This window comes from Clarias gariepinus, chromosome 1, assembly GCF_024256425.1.
Source record: "Clarias gariepinus isolate MV-2021 ecotype Netherlands chromosome 1, CGAR_prim_01v2, whole genome shotgun sequence".
NCBI classification, from domain to species: domain Eukaryota; kingdom Metazoa; phylum Chordata; class Actinopteri; order Siluriformes; family Clariidae; genus Clarias; species Clarias gariepinus.
The window spans coordinates 30,641,184-30,657,500 of record NC_071100.1 but is presented as its reverse complement, the minus strand read 5'-3'; positions in this window follow the sequence as shown (position 1 = coordinate 30,657,500).

Below are 16,317 nucleotides of genomic sequence, written 5' to 3'. Positions count from 1 at the left end.
CAAGCCTGCTTAGCTTTATAAATCAGGCTTGATCAGCCATTCTCATACCAGTATGCCTGGATGTGAAAACTGGGTTGAACGAAGGCCTATTTGACCAATTAAAATGTTTTTTAAAAAAAAGAAAAAAAAAAAACATATGAGGAATAAAACTGAAAAGCTTATAGAACCAGGGAGTCTCCCATCCAAGCACTAACCAGGGCCAAGCCTGCTTAGCTTTTTAAATCAGGCTTGAACAGCCATTCTCATACCAGTATGCCTGGATGTGAAAACTGGGTTGAACGAAGGCCTATTTGACCAATTAAAATGTTTTTTTTTTCATTATTTAAAAAAAAAAAAAAAAAAAAAAAAAAAAGCTTTATGAGGAATAAAACTGAAAAGCTTATAGAACCAGGGAGTCTCCCATCCAAGCACTAACCAGGGCCAAGCCTGCTTAGCTTTATAAACCAGGCTTGATCAGCCATTCTCATACCAGTATGCCTGGATGTGAAAACTGGGTTGAACGAAGGCCTATTTGACCAATTAAAATGTTTTTTTTTTAATTATTTTAAAAAAAAAAAAAAAAAAAAAAAAAATCTATATGAGGAATAAAACTGAAAAGCTTATAGAACCAGGGAGTCTCCCATCGAAGCACTAAACAGGGCCAAGCCTGCTTAGCTTTATAAATCAGGCTTGATCAGCCATTCTCATACCAGTATGCCTGGATGTGAAAACTGGGTTGAACGAAGGCCTATTTGACCAATTAAAATGTTTTTTTTTTCATAAAAAAAAAAAAAAAAAAAAAAAAAACATATGCGGAATAAAACTGAAAAGCTAATAGGACCAGGGAGTCTCCCATCCAAGCACTAACCAGGGCCAAGCCTGCTTAGCTTTATGAATCAGGCTTGATCAGCCATTCTCATACCAGTATGCCTGGATGTGAAAACTGGGTTAAACGAAGGCCTATTTGACCAATTAAAATGTTTTTTTTTTCATTATATGAAAAAAAAAAAAAAAAAAAAAAAAAAAGCTTTATGAGGAATAAAACTGAAAAGCTTATAGAACCAGGGAGTCTCCCATCCAAGCACTAACCAGGGCCAAGCCTGCTTAGCTTTATAAACCAGGCTTGATCAGCCATTCTCATACCAGTATGCCTGGATGTGAAAACTGGGTTGAACGAAGGCCTATTTGACCAATTAAAATGTTTTTTTTTTCATTATTTAAAAAAAAAAAAAAAAATAAATAAATAAATAAAAATCTATATGAGGAATAAAACTGAAAACCTTATAGAACCAGGGAGTCTCCCATCGAAGCACTAAACAGGGCCAAGCCTGCTTAGCTTTATAAATCAGGCTTGATCAGCCATTCTCATACCAGTATGCCTGGATGTGAAAACTGGGTTGAACGAAGGCCTATTTGACCAATTAAAATGTTTTTTTTTTCATAAAAAAAAAAAAAAAAAAAAAAAAACATATGAGGAATAAAACTGAAAAGCTTATAGGACCAGGGAGTCTCCCATCCAAGCACTAACCAGGGCCAAGCCTGCTTAGCTTTATAAATCAGGCTTGATCAGCCATTCTCATACCAGTATGCCTGGATGTGAAAACTGGGTTAAACGAAGGCCTATTTGACCAATTAAAATGTTTTTTTTTCATTATATGAAAAAAAAAAAAAAAAAAAAAAAAAAAAAAAGCTTTATGAGGAATAAAACTGAAAAGCTTATAGAGCCAGGGAGTCTCCCATCGAAGCACTAACCAGGGCCAAGCCTGCTTAGCTTTATAAATCAGGCTTGATCAGCCATTCTCATACCAGTATGCCTGGATGTGAAAACTGGGTTGAACGAAGGCCTATTTGACCAATTAAAATGTTTTTTAAAAAAAAAAGAAAAAAAAAAAAAACATATGAGGAATAAAACTGAAAAGCTTATAGAACCAGGGAGTCTCCCATCCAAGCACTAACCAGGGCCAAGCCTGCTTAGCTTTTTAAATCAGGCTTGATCAGCCATTCTCATACCAGTATGCCTGGATGTGAAAACTGGGTTGAACGAAGGCCTATTTGACCAATTAAAATGTTTTTTTTTTCATTATTTAAAAAAAAAAAAAAAAAAAAAAAAAAAAGCTTTATGAGGAATAAAACTGAAAAGCTTATAGAACCAGGGAGTCTCCCATCCAAGCACTAACCAGGGCCAAGCCTGCTTAGCTTTATAAACCAGGCTTGATCAGCCATTCTCATACCAGTATGCCTGGATGTGAAAACTGGGTTGAACGAAGGCCTATTTGACCAATTAAAATGTTTTTTTTTTCATTATTTAAAAAAAAAAAAAAAAAAAAAAAAAAAAAAAATCTATATGAGGAATAAAACTGAAAAGCTTATAGAACCAGGGAGTCTCCCATCGAAGCACTAAACAGGGCCAAGCCTGCTTAGCTTTATAAATCAGGCTTGATCAGCCATTCTCATACCAGTATGCCTGGATGTGAAAACTGGGTTGAACGAAGGCCTATTTGACCAATTAAAATGTTTTTTTTTTCATAAAAAAAAAAAAAAAAAAAAAAAAACATATGAGGAATAAAACTGAAAAGCTTATAGGACCAGGGAGTCTCCCATCCAAGCACTAACCAGGGCCAAGCCTGCTTAGCTTTATGAATCAGGCTTGATCAGCCATTCTCATACGAGTACGCCTGGATGTGAAAACTGGGTTAAACGAAGGCCTATTTGACCAATTAAAATTTTTTTTTTTTAATTATATGAAAAAAAAAAAAAAAAAAAAAAAAAAGCTTGCTTAGCTTTTTAAATCAGGCTTGATCAGCCATTCTCATACCAGTATGCCTGGATGTGAAAACTGGGTTGAACGAAGGCCTATTTGACCAATTAAAATGTTTTTTTTTTCATTATTTAAAAAAAAAAAAAAAAAAAAAAAAAAAAAAAGCTTTATGAGGAATAAAACTGAAAAGCTTATAGAACCAGGGAGTCTCCCATCCAAGCACTAACCAGGGCCAAGCCTGCTTAGCTTTATAAACCAGGCTTGATCAGCCATTCTCATACCAGTATGCCTGGATGTGAAAACTGGGTTGAACGAAGGCCTATTTGACCAATTAAAATGTTTTTTTTTTTCATTATTTAAAAAAAAAAAAAAAAAAAAAAAAAAAAAAAAAAATCTATATGAGGAATAAAACTGAAAAGCTTATAGGACCAGGGAGTCTCCCATCCAAGCACTAACCAGGGCCAAGCCTGCTTAGCTTTATAAATCAGGCTTGATCAGCCATTCTCATACCAGTATGCCTGGATGTGAAAACTGGGTTAAACGAAGGCCTATTTGACCAATTAAAATGTTTTTTTTTCATTATATGAAAAAAAAAAAAAAAAAAAAAAAAAGCTTTATGAGGAATAAAACTGAAAAGCTTATAGAGCCAGGGAGTCTCCCATCGAAGCACTAACCAGGGCCAAGCCTGCTTAGCTTTATAAATCAGGCTTGATCAGCCATTCTCATACCAGTATGCCTGGATGTGAAAACTGGGTTGAACGAAGGCCTATTTGACCAATTAAATTTTTTTTTTTATTATTTAAAAAAAAAAAAAAAAAAAACTATATGAGGAATAAAACCGAAAAGCTTATAGAACCAGGGAGTCTTCCATCCAAGCACTAACCAGGGCCAAGCCTGCTTAGCTTTATAAATCAGGCTTGATCAGCCATTCTCATACCAGTATGCCTGGATGTGAAAACTGGGTTGAACGAAGGCCTATTTGACCAATTAAAATGTTTTTTAAAAAAAAAAGAAAAAAAAAAAAAACATATGAGGAATAAAACTGAAAAGCTTATAGAACCAGGGAGTCTCCCATCCAAGCACTAACCAGGGCCAAGCCTGCTTAGCTTTTTAAATCAGGCTTGATCAGCCATTCTCATACCAGTATGCCTGGATGTGAAAACTGGGTTGAACGAAGGCCTATTTGACCAATTAAAATGTTTTTTTTTTCATTATTTAAAAAAAAAAAAAAAAAAAAAAAAAAAAAAAAGCTTTATGAGGAATAAAACTGAAAAGCTTATAGAACCAGGGAGTCTCCCATCCAAGCACTAACCAGGGCCAAGCCTGCTTAGCTTTATAAACCAGGCTTGATCAGCCATTCTCATACCAGTATGCCTGGATGTGAAAACTGGGTTGAACGAAGGCCTATTTGACCAATTAAAATGTTTTTTTTTTTCATTATTTAAAAAAAAAAAAAAAAAAAAAAAAAAAAAAAAAAATCTATATGAGGAATAAAACTGAAAAGCTTATAGAACCAGGGAGTCTCCCATCGAAGCACTAAACAGGGCCAAACCTGCTTAGCTTTATAAATCAGGCTTGATCAGCCATTCTCATACCAGTATGCCTGGATGTGAAAACTGGGTTGAACGAAGGCCTATTTGACCAATTAAAATGTTTTTTTTTTAATAAAAAAAAAAAAAAAAAAAAAAAAAAACATATGAGGAATAAAACTGAAAAGCTTATAGGACCAGGGAGTCTCCCATCCAAGCACTAACCAGGGCCAAGCCTGCTTAGCTTTATAAATCAGGCTTGATCAGCCATTCTCATACCAGTATGCCTGGATGTGAAAACTGGGTTAAACGAAGGCCTATTTGACCAATTAAAATGTTTTTTTTTCATTATATGAAAAAAAAAAAAAAAAAGCTTCATGAGGAATAAAACTGAAAAGCTTATAGAGCCAGGGAGTCTCCCATCGAAGCACTAACCAGGGCCAAGCCTGCTTAGCTTTATAAATCAGGCTTGATCAGCCATTCTCATACCAGTATGCCTGGATGTGAAAACTGGGTTGAACGAAGGCCTATTTGACCAATTAAATTTTTTTTTTTTTTATTTAAAAAAATAAATAAATAAAACTATATGAGGAATAAAACCGAAAAGCTTATAGAACCAGGGAGTCTCCCATCCAAGCACTAACCAGGGCCAAGCCTGCTTAGCTTTATAAATCAGGCTTGATCAGCCATTCTCATACCAGTATGCCTGGATGTGAAAACTGGGTTGAACGAAGGCCTATTTGACCAATTAAAATGTTTTAAAAAAAAAAAAAAAAAAAAACATATGAGGAATAAAACTGAAAAGCTTATAGAACCAGGGAGTCTCCCATCCAAGCACTAACCAGGGCCAAGCCTGCTTAGCTTTTTAAATCAGGCTTGATCAGCCATTCTCATACCAGTATGCCTGGATGTGAAAACTGGGTTGAACGAAGGCCTATTTGACCAATTAAAATGTTTTTTTTTTCATTATTTAAAAAAAAAAAAAAAAAAAAAAAAAAAAAAAAAATCTATATGAGGAATAAAACTGAAAAGCTTATAGAACCAGGGAGTCTCCCATCGAAGCACTAAACAGGGCCAAGCCTGCTTAGCTTTATAAATCAGGCTTGATCAGCCATTCTCATACCAGTATGCCTGGATGTGAAAACTGGGTTGAACGAAGGCCTATTTGACCAATTAAATTTTTTTTTTTATTATTTAAAAAAAAAAAAAAAAAAACTATATGAGGAATAAAACCGAAAAGCTTATAGAACCAGGGAGTCTTCCATCCAAGCACTAACCAGGGCCAAGCCTGCTTAGCTTTATAAATCAGGCTTGATCAGCCATTCTCATACCAGTATGCCTGGATGTGAAAACTGGGTTGAACGAAGGCCTATTTGACCAATTAAAATGTTTTTTAAAAAAAAAAGAAAAAAAAAAAAAACATATGAGGAATAAAACTGAAAAGCTTATAGAACCAGGGAGTCTCCCATCCAAGCACTAACCAGGGCCAAGCCTGCTTAGCTTTTTAAATCAGGCTTGATCAGCCATTCTCATACCAGTATGCCTGGATGTGAAAACTGGGTTGAACGAAGGCCTATTTGACCAATTAAAATGTTTTTTTTTTCATTATTTAAAAAAAAAAAAAAAAAAAAAAAAAAAGCTTTATGAGGAATAAAACTGAAAAGCTTATAGAACCAGGGAGTCTCCCATCCAAGCACTAACCAGGGCCAAGCCTGCTTAGCTTTATAAACCAGGCTTGATCAGCCATTCTCATACCAGTATGCCTGGATGTGAAAACTGGGTTGAACGAAGGCCTATTTGACCAATTAAAATGTTTTTTTTTTCATTATTTAAAAAAAAAAAAAAAAAAAAAAAAAAAAAAAAAAAAAAAAATCTATATGAGGAATAAAACTGAAAAGCTTATAGAACCAGGGAGTCTCCCATCGAAGCACTAAACAGGGCCAAACCTGCTTAGCTTTATAAATCAGGCTTGATTAGCCATTCTCATACCAGTATGCCTGGATGTGAAAACTGGGTTGAACGAAGGCCTATTTGACCAATTAAAATGTTTTTTTTTTCATAAAAAAAAAAAAAAAAAAAAAAAAAACATATGAGGAATAAAACTGAAAAGCTTATAGGACCAGGGAGTCTCCCATCCAAGCACTAACCAGGGCCAAGCCTGCTTAGCTTTATAAATCAGGCTTGATCAGCCATTCTCATACCAGTATGCCTGGATGTGAAAACTGGGTTAAACGAAGGCCTATTTGACCAATTAAAATGTTTTTTTTTCATTATATGAAAAAAAAAAAAAAAAAGCTTCATGAGGAATAAAACTGAAAAGCTTATAGAGCCAGGGAGTCTCCCATCGAAGCACTAACCAGGGCCAAGCCTGCTTAGCTTTATAAATCAGGCTTGATCAGCCATTCTCATACCAGTATGCCTGGATGTGAAAACTGGGTTGAACGAAGGCCTATTTGACCAATTAAATTTTTTTTTTTTTATTTAAAAAAATAAATAAATAAAACTATATGAGGAATAAAACCGAAAAGCTTATAGAACCAGGGAGTCTCCCATCCAAGCACTAACCAGGGCCAAGCCTGCTTAGCTTTATAAACCAGGCTTGATCAGCCATTCTCATACCAGTATGCCTGGATGTGAAAACTGGGTTGAACGAAGGCCTATTTGACCAATTAAAATGTTTTTTTTTTCATTATTTAAAAAAAAAAAAAAAAAAAAAAAAAAAAAAAAAAAAATCTATATGAGGAATAAAACTGAAAAGCTTATAGAACCAGGGAGTCTCCCATCGAAGCACTAAACAGGGCCAAACCTGCTTAGCTTTATAAATCAGGCTTGATCAGCCATTCTCATACCAGTATGCCTGGATGTGAAAACTGGGTTGAACGAAGGCCTATTTGACCAATTAAAATGTTTTTTTTTTCATAAAAAAAAAAAAAAAAAAAAAAAAAACATATGAGGAATAAAACTGAAAAGCTTATAGGACCAGGGAGTCTCCCATCCAAGCACTAACCAGGGCCAAGCCTGCTTAGCTTTATAAATCAGGCTTGATCAGCCATTCTCATACCAGTATGCCTGGATGTGAAAACTGGGTTAAACGAAGGCCTATTTGACCAATTAAAATGTTTTTTTTTCATTATATGAAAAAAAAAAAAAAAAAAAGCTTCATGAGGAATAAAACTGAAAAGCTTATAGAGCCAGGGAGTCTCCCATCGAAGCACTAACCAGGGCCAAGCCTGCTTAGCTTTATAAATCAGGCTTGATCAGCCATTCTCATACCAGTATGCCTGGATGTGAAAACTGGGTTGAACGAAGGCCTATTTGACCAATTAAATTTTTTTTTTTTTTATTTAAAAAAATAAATAAATAAAACTATATGAGGAATAAAACCGAAAAGCTTATAGAACCAGGGAGTCTCCCATCCAAGCACTAACCAGGGCCAAGCCTGCTTAGCTTTATAAATCAGGCTTGATCAGCCATTCTCATACCAGTATGCCTGGATGTGAAAACTGGGTTGAACGAAGGCCTATTTGACCAATTAAAATGTTTTAAAAAAAAAAAAAAAAAAAAAACATATGAGGAATAAAACTGAAAAGCTTATAGAACCAGGGAGTCTCCCATCCAAGCACTAACCAGGGCCAAGCCTGCTTAGCTTTTTAAATCAGGCTTGATCAGCCATTCTCATACCAGTATGCCTGGATGTGAAAACTGGGTTGAACGAAGGCCTATTTGACCAATTAAAATGTTTTTTTTTCATTATTTAAAAAAAAAAAAAAAAAAAAAAAAAAAAAAAAAAAAAATCTATATGAGGAATAAAACTGAAAAGCTTATAGGACCAGGGAGTCTCCCATCCAAGCACTAACCAGGGCCAAGCCTGCTTAGCTTTATAAATCAGGCTTGATCAGCCATTCTCATACCAGTATGCCTGGATGTGAAAACTGGGTTGAACGAAGGCCTATTTGACCAATTAAAAGGTTTTTTTTTTTTTTACAAATAAAAAAATAAAAAAAAACATATGAGGAATAAAACTGAAAAGCTTATAGAACCAGGGAGTCTCCCATCCAAGCACTAACCAGGGCCAAGCCTGCTTAGCTTTTTAAATCAGGCTTGATCAGCCATTCTCATACCAGTATGCCTGGATGTGAAAACTGGGTTGAACGAAGGCCTATTTGACCAATTAAAATGTTTTTTTTTTATTATTAGAAAAAAAAAAAAAAAAAAAAAAAAAACGTATGAGGGATAAAACTGAAAAGCTTATAGGACCAGGGAGTCTCCCATCCAAGCACTAACCAGGGCCAAGCCTGCTTAGCTTTATAAATCAGGCTTGATCAGCCATTCTCATACCAGTATGCCTGGATGTGAAAACTGGGTTGAACGAAGGCCTATTTGACCAATTAAAATGTTTAAAAAAAATAAATAAAAAAAAAACATATGAGGAATAAAACTGAAAAGCTTATAGAACCAGGGAGTCTCCCATCCAAGCACTAACCAGGGCCAAGCCTGCTTAGCTTTTTAAATCAGGCTTGATCAGCCATTCTCATACCAGTATGCCTGGATGTGAAAACTGGGTTGAACGAAGGCCTATTTGACCAATTAAAATGTTTTTTTTTCATTATTTAAAAAAAAAAAAAAAAAAAAAAAAAAAAAGCTTTATGAGGAATAAAACTGAAAAGCTTATAGAACCAGGGAGTCTCCCATCCAAGCACTAACCAGGGCCAAGCCTGCTTAGCTTTATAAACCAGGCTTGATCAGCCATTCTCATACCAGTATGCCTGGATGTGAAAACTGGGTTGAACGAAGGCCTATTTGACCAATTAAAATGTTTTTTTTTTCATTATTTAAAAAAAAAAAAAAAAAAAAAAAAAAAAAAAAAAAAATCTATATGAGGAATAAAACTGAAAAGCTTATAGAACCAGGGAGTCTCCCATCGAAGCACTAAACAGGGCCAAGCCTGCTTAGCTTTATAAATCAGGCTTGATCAGCCATTCTCATACCAGTATGCCTGGATGTGAAAACTGGGTTGAACGAAGGCCTATTTGACCAATTAAAATTTTTTTTTTTTCATAAAAAAAAAAAAAAAAAAAAAAAAAACATATGAGGAATAAAACTGAAAAGCTTATAGGACCAGGGAGTCTCCCATCCAAGCACTAACCAGGGCCAAGCCTGCTTAGCTTTATAAATCAGGCTTGATCAGCCATTCTCATACCAGTATGCCTGGATGTGAAAAGTGGGTTAAACGAAGGCCTATTTGACCAATTAAAATTTTTTTTTTTCATTATATTAAAAAAAAAAAAAAAAAGCTTTATGAGGAATAAAACTGAAAAGCTTATAGAGCCAGGGAGTCTCCCATCGAAGCACTAACCAGGGCCAAGCCTGCTTAGCTTTATAAATCAGGCTTGATCAGCCATTCTCATACCAGTATGCCTGGATGTGAAAACTGGGTTGAACGAAGGCCTATTTGACCAATTAAATTTTTTTTTTTTTTATTTAAAAAAAAAAAAATAAAAAAAAACTATATGAGGAATAAAACCGAAAAGCTTATAGAACCAGGGAGTCTCCCATCCAAGCACTAACCAGGGCCAAGCCTGCTTAGCTTTATAAATCAGGCTTGATCAGCCATTCTCATACCAGTATGCCTGGATGTGAAAACTGGGTTGAACGAAGGCCTATTTGACCAATTAAAATGTTTTAAAAAAAAAAAAAAAAAAAACATATGAGGAATAAAACTGAAAAGCTTATAGAACCAGGGAGTCTCCCATCCAAGCACTAACCAGGGCCAAGCCTGCTTAGCTTTTTAAATCAGGCTTGATCAGCCATTCTCATACCAGTATGCCTGGATGTGAAAACTGGGTTGAACGAAGGCCTATTTGACCAATTAAAATTTTTTTTTTTTATTATTAGAAGAAAAAAAAAAAAAAAAAACAAAAACGTATGAGGGATAAAACTGAAAAGCTTATAGGACCAGGGAGTCTCCCATCCAAGCACTAACCAGGGCCAAGCCTGCTTAGCTTTATAAATCAGGCTTGATCAGCCATTCTCATACCAGTATGCCTGGATGTGAAAACTGGGTTGAACGAAGGCCTATTTGACCAATTAAAATGTTTTAAAAAAAAAAAAAAAAAAAAACATATGAGGAATAAAACTGAAAAGCTTATAGAACCAGGGAGTCTCCCATCCAAGCACTAACCAGGGCCAAGCCTGCTTAGCTTTTTAAATCAGGCTTGATCAGCCATTCTCATACCAGTATGCCTGGATGTGAAAACTGGGTTGAACGAAGGCCTATTTGACCAATTAAAATGTTTTTTTTTCATTATTAAAAAAAAAAAAAAAAAAAAAAAAAAAAAAAAAAAAAAATCTATATGAGGAATAAAACTGAAAAGCTTATACCAGTATGGAATAAAAAAAAAAGGAATAAAACTGAAAAGCTTAAAACTGAAAAACTGAAAAGCTTATACCAGTATGCCTGGATGTGAAAACTGGGTTGAACGAAGGCCTATTTGACCAATTAAAAGGTTTTTTTTTTTTTTTACAAATATTTATTTAATATTTATTTTTTACAAATGATTATTTTTTATAATTTTATTTAAGAAAAAAAAAAAACTATATGAGGAATAAAACTGAAAAGCTTATAGAACCAGGGAGTCTCCCATCCAAGCACTAACCAGGGCCAAGCCTGCTTAGCTTTATAAATCAGGCTTGATCAGCCATTCTCCTACCAGTATGCCTGGATGTGAAAATTGGGTTGAACGAAGGCCTATTTGACCAATTAAAATGTTTTTTTTTTATTATTTAAAAATAAATAAAAAAACATATGAGGAATAAAACTGAAAAGCTTATAGGACCAGGGAGTCTCCCACCCAAGCACTAACCAGGGCCAAGCCTGCTTAGCTTTTTAAATCAGGCTTGATCAGCCATTCTCATACCAGTATGCCTGGATGTGAAAACTGGGTTAAACGAAGGCCTATTTGACCAATTAAAATGTTTTTTTTTCATTATATGAAAAAAAAAAAAAAAAAGCTTTATGAGGAATAAAACTGAAAAGCTTATAGAGCCAGGGAGTCTCCCATCGAAGCACTAACCAGGGCCAAGCCTGCTTAGCTTTATAAATCAGGCTTGATCAGCCATTCTCATACCAGTATGCCTGGATGTGAAAACTGGGTTGAACGAAGGCCTATTTGACCAATTAAATTTTTTTTTTTTTTATTTAAAAAAAAAAAAAAAAAAAAAAAAAAACTATATGAGGAATAAAACCGAAAAGCTTATAGAACCAGGGAGTCTCCCATCCAAGCACTAACCAGGGCCAAGCCTGCTTAGCTTTATAAATCAGGCTTGATCAGCCATTCTCATACCAGTATGCCTGGATGTGAAAACTGGGTTGAACGAAGGCCTATTTGACCAATTAAAATGTTTTAAAAAAAAAAAAAAAAAAAAACATATGAGGAATAAAACTGAAAAGCTTATAGAACCAGGGAGTCTCCCATCCAAGCACTAACCAGGGCCAAGCCTGCTTAGCTTTTTAAATCAGGCTTGATCAGCCATTCTCATACCAGTATGCCTGGATGTGAAAACTGGGTTGAACGAAGGCCTATTTGACCAATTAAAATGTTTTTTTTTTATTATTAGAAAAAAAAAAAAAAAAAAAAAAAACGTATGAGGGATAAAACTGAAAAGCTTATAGGACCAGGGAGTCTCCCATCCAAGCACTAACCAGGGCCAAGCCTGCTTAGCTTTATAAATCAGGCTTGATCAGCCATTCTCATACCAGTATGCCTGGATGTGAAAACTGGGTTGAACGAAGGCCTATTTGACCAATTAAAAGGTTTTTTTTTCATTATATGAAAAAAAAAAAAAAAAAAAAAAAAGCTTTATGAGGAATAAAACTGAAAAGCTTATAGAGCCAGGGAGTCTCCCATCCAAGCACTAACCAGGGCCAAGCCTGCTTAGCTTTTTAAATCAGGCTTGATCAGCCATTCTCATACCAGTATGCCTGGATGTGAAAACTGGGTTGAACGAAGGCCTATTTGACCAATTAAAATGTTTTTTTTTTATTATTAGAAAAAAAAAAAAAAAAAAAAAAAAAACGTATGAGGGATAAAACTGAAAAGCTTATAGGACCAGGGAGTCTCCCATCCAAGCACTAACCAGGGCCAAGCCTGCTTAGCTTTATAAATCAGGCTTGATCAGCCATTCTCATACCAGTATGCCTGGATGTGAAAACTGGGTTGAACGAAGGCCTATTTGACCAATTAAAATGTTTAAAAAAAATAAATAAAAAAAAAACATATGAGGAATAAAACTGAAAAGCTTATAGAACCAGGGAGTCTCCCATCCAAGCACTAACCAGGGCCAAGCCTGCTTAGCTTTTTAAACCAGGCTTGATCAGCCATTCTCATACCAGTATGCCTGGATGTGAAAACTGGGTTGAACGAAGGCCTATTTGACCAATTAAAAAGTTTTTTTTTTCATTATTTAAAAAAAAAAAAAAAAAAAAAAAAAAAAGCTTTATGAGGAATAAAACTGAAAAGCTTATAGAACCAGGGAGTCTCCCATCCAAGCACTAACCAGGGCCAAGCCTGCTTAGCTTTATAAATGAGGCTTGATCAGCCATTCTCATACCAGTATGCCTGGATGTGAAAACTGGGTTGAACGAAGGCCTATTTGACCAATTAAAATGTTTTTTTTTCATTATTTAAAAAAAAAAAAAAAAAAAAAACATATGAGGAATAAAACTGAAAAGCTTATAGGACCAGGGAGTCTCCCATCCAAGCACTAACCAGGGCCAAGCCTGCTTAGCTTTATAAATCAGGCTTGATCAGCCATTCTCATACCAGTATGCCTGGATGTGAAAAGTGGGTTAAACGAAGGCCTATTTGACCAATTAAAATGTTTTTTTTTCATTATATGAAAAAAAAAAAAAAAAAGCTTTATGAGGAATAAAACTGAAAAGCTTATAGAGCCAGGGAGTCTCCCATCGAAGCACTAACCAGGGCCAAGCCTGCTTAGCTTTATAAATCAGGCTTGATCAGCCATTCTCATACCAGTATGCCTGGATGTGAAAACTGGGTTGAACGAAGGCCTATTTGACCAATTAAATTTTTTTTTTTTTTATTTAAAAAAAAAAAAATAAAAAAAAACTATATGAGGAATAAAACCGAAAAGCTTATAGAACCAGGGAGTCTCCCATCCAAGCACTAACCAGGGCCAAGCCTGCTTAGCTTTATAAATCAGGCTTGATCAGCCATTCTCATACCAGTATGCCTGGATGTGAAAACTGGGTTGAACGAAGGCCTATTTGACCAATTAAAATGTTTTAAAAAAAAAAAAAAAAAAAACATATGAGGAATAAAACTGAAAAGCTTATAGAACCAGGGAGTCTCCCATCCAAGCACTAACCAGGGCCAAGCCTGCTTAGCTTTTTAAATCAGGCTTGATCAGCCATTCTCATACCAGTATGCCTGGATGTGAAAACTGGGTTGAACGAAGGCCTATTTGACCAATTAAAATGTTTTTTTTTTATTATTAGAAGAAAAAAAAAAAAAAAAAAAAAAAACGTATGAGGGATAAAACTGAAAAGCTTATAGGACCAGGGAGTCTCCCATCCAAGCACTAACCAGGGCCAAGCCTGCTTAGCTTTATAAATCAGGCTTGATCAGCCATTCTCATACCAGTATGCCTGGATGTGAAAACTGGGTTGAACGAAGGCCTATTTGACCAATTAAAATGTTTTAAAAAAAAAAAAAAAAAAAAACATATGAGGAATAAAACTGAAAAGCTTATAGAACCAGGGAGTCTCCCATCCAAGCACTAACCAGGGCCAAGCCTGCTTAGCTTTTTAAATCAGGCTTGATCAGCCATTCTCATACCAGTATGCCTGGATGTGAAAACTGGGTTGAACGAAGGCCTATTTGACCAATTAAAATGTTTTTTTTTCATTATTAAAAAAAAAAAAAAAAAAAAAAAAAAAAAAAAAAAAAAAATCTATATGAGGAATAAAACTGAAAAGCTTATACCAGTATGGAATAAAAAAAAAAGGAATAAAACTGAAAAGCTTAAAACTGAAAAACTGAAAAGCTTATACCAGTATGCCTGGATGTGAAAACTGGGTTGAACGAAGGCCTATTTGACCAATTAAAAGGTTTTTTTTTTTTTTTACAAATATTTATTTAATATTTATTTTTTACAAATGATTATTTTTTATAATTTTATTTAAGAAAAAAAAAAAACTATATGAGGAATAAAACTGAAAAGCTTATAGAACCAGGGAGTCTCCCATCCAAGCACTAACCAGGGCCAAGCCTGCTTAGCTTTATAAATCAGGCTTGATCAGCCATTCTCCTACCAGTATGCCTGGATGTGAAAATTGGGTTGAACGAAGGCCTATTTGACCAATTAAAATGTTTTTTTTTTATTATTTAAAAATAAATAAAAAAACATATGAGGAATAAAACTGAAAAGCTTATAGGACCAGGGAGTCTCCCACCCAAGCACTAACCAGGGCCAAGCCTGCTTAGCTTTTTAAATCAGGCTTGATCAGCCATTCTCATACCAGTATGCCTGGATGTGAAAACTGGGTTAAACGAAGGCCTATTTGACCAATTAAAATGTTTTTTTTTCATTATATGAAAAAAAAAAAAAAAAAGCTTTATGAGGAATAAAACTGAAAAGCTTATAGAGCCAGGGAGTCTCCCATCGAAGCACTAACCAGGGCCAAGCCTGCTTAGCTTTATAAATCAGGCTTGATCAGCCATTCTCATACCAGTATGCCTGGATGTGAAAACTGGGTTGAACGAAGGCCTATTTGACCAATTAAATTTTTTTTTTTTTTATTTAAAAAAAAAAAAAAAAAAAAAAAAAAACTATATGAGGAATAAAACCGAAAAGCTTATAGAACCAGGGAGTCTCCCATCCAAGCACTAACCAGGGCCAAGCCTGCTTAGCTTTATAAATCAGGCTTGATCAGCCATTCTCATACCAGTATGCCTGGATGTGAAAACTGGGTTGAACGAAGGCCTATTTGACCAATTAAAATGTTTTAAAAAAAAAAAAAAAAAAAAACATATGAGGAATAAAACTGAAAAGCTTATAGAACCAGGGAGTCTCCCATCCAAGCACTAACCAGGGCCAAGCCTGCTTAGCTTTTTAAATCAGGCTTGATCAGCCATTCTCATACCAGTATGCCTGGATGTGAAAACTGGGTTGAACGAAGGCCTATTTGACAAATTAAAATTTTTTTTTTTTATTATTATAAAAAAAAAAAAAAAAAAAAAAAACGTATGAGGGATAAAACTGAAAAGCTTATAGGACCAGGGAGTCTCCCATCCAAGCACTAACCAGGGCCAAGCCTGCTTAGCTTTATAAATCAGGCTTGATCAGCCATTCTCATACCAGTATGCCTGGATGTGAAAACTGGGTTGAACGAAGGCCTATTTGACCAATTAAAAGGTTTTTTTTTCATTATATGAAAAAAAAAAAAAAAAAAAAAAAAGCTTTATGAGGAATAAAACTGAAAAGCTTATAGAGCCAGGGAGTCTCCCATCCAAGCACTAACCAGGGCCAAGCCTGCTTAGCTTTTTAAATCAGGCTTGATCAGCCATTCTCATACCAGTATGCCTGGATGTGAAAACTGGGTTGAACGAAGGCCTATTTGACCAATTAAAATGTTTTTTTTTTATTATTAGAAAAAAAAAAAAAAAAAAAAAAAAAAACGTATGAGGGATAAAACTGAAAAGCTTATAGGACCAGGGAGTCTCCCATCCAAGCACTAACCAGGGCCAAGCCTGCTTAGCTTTATAAATCAGGCTTGATCAGCCATTCTCATACCAGTATGCCTGGATGTGAAAACTGGGTTGAACGAAGGCCTATTTGACCAATTAAAATGTTTAAAAAAAATAAATAAAAAAAAAACATATGAGGAATAAAACTGAAAAGCTTATAGAACCAGGGAGTCTCCCATCCAAGCACTAACCAGGGCCAAGCCTGCTTAGCTTTTTAAACCAGGCTTGATCAGCCATTCTCATACCAGTATGCCTGGATGTGAAAACTGGGTTGAACGAAGGC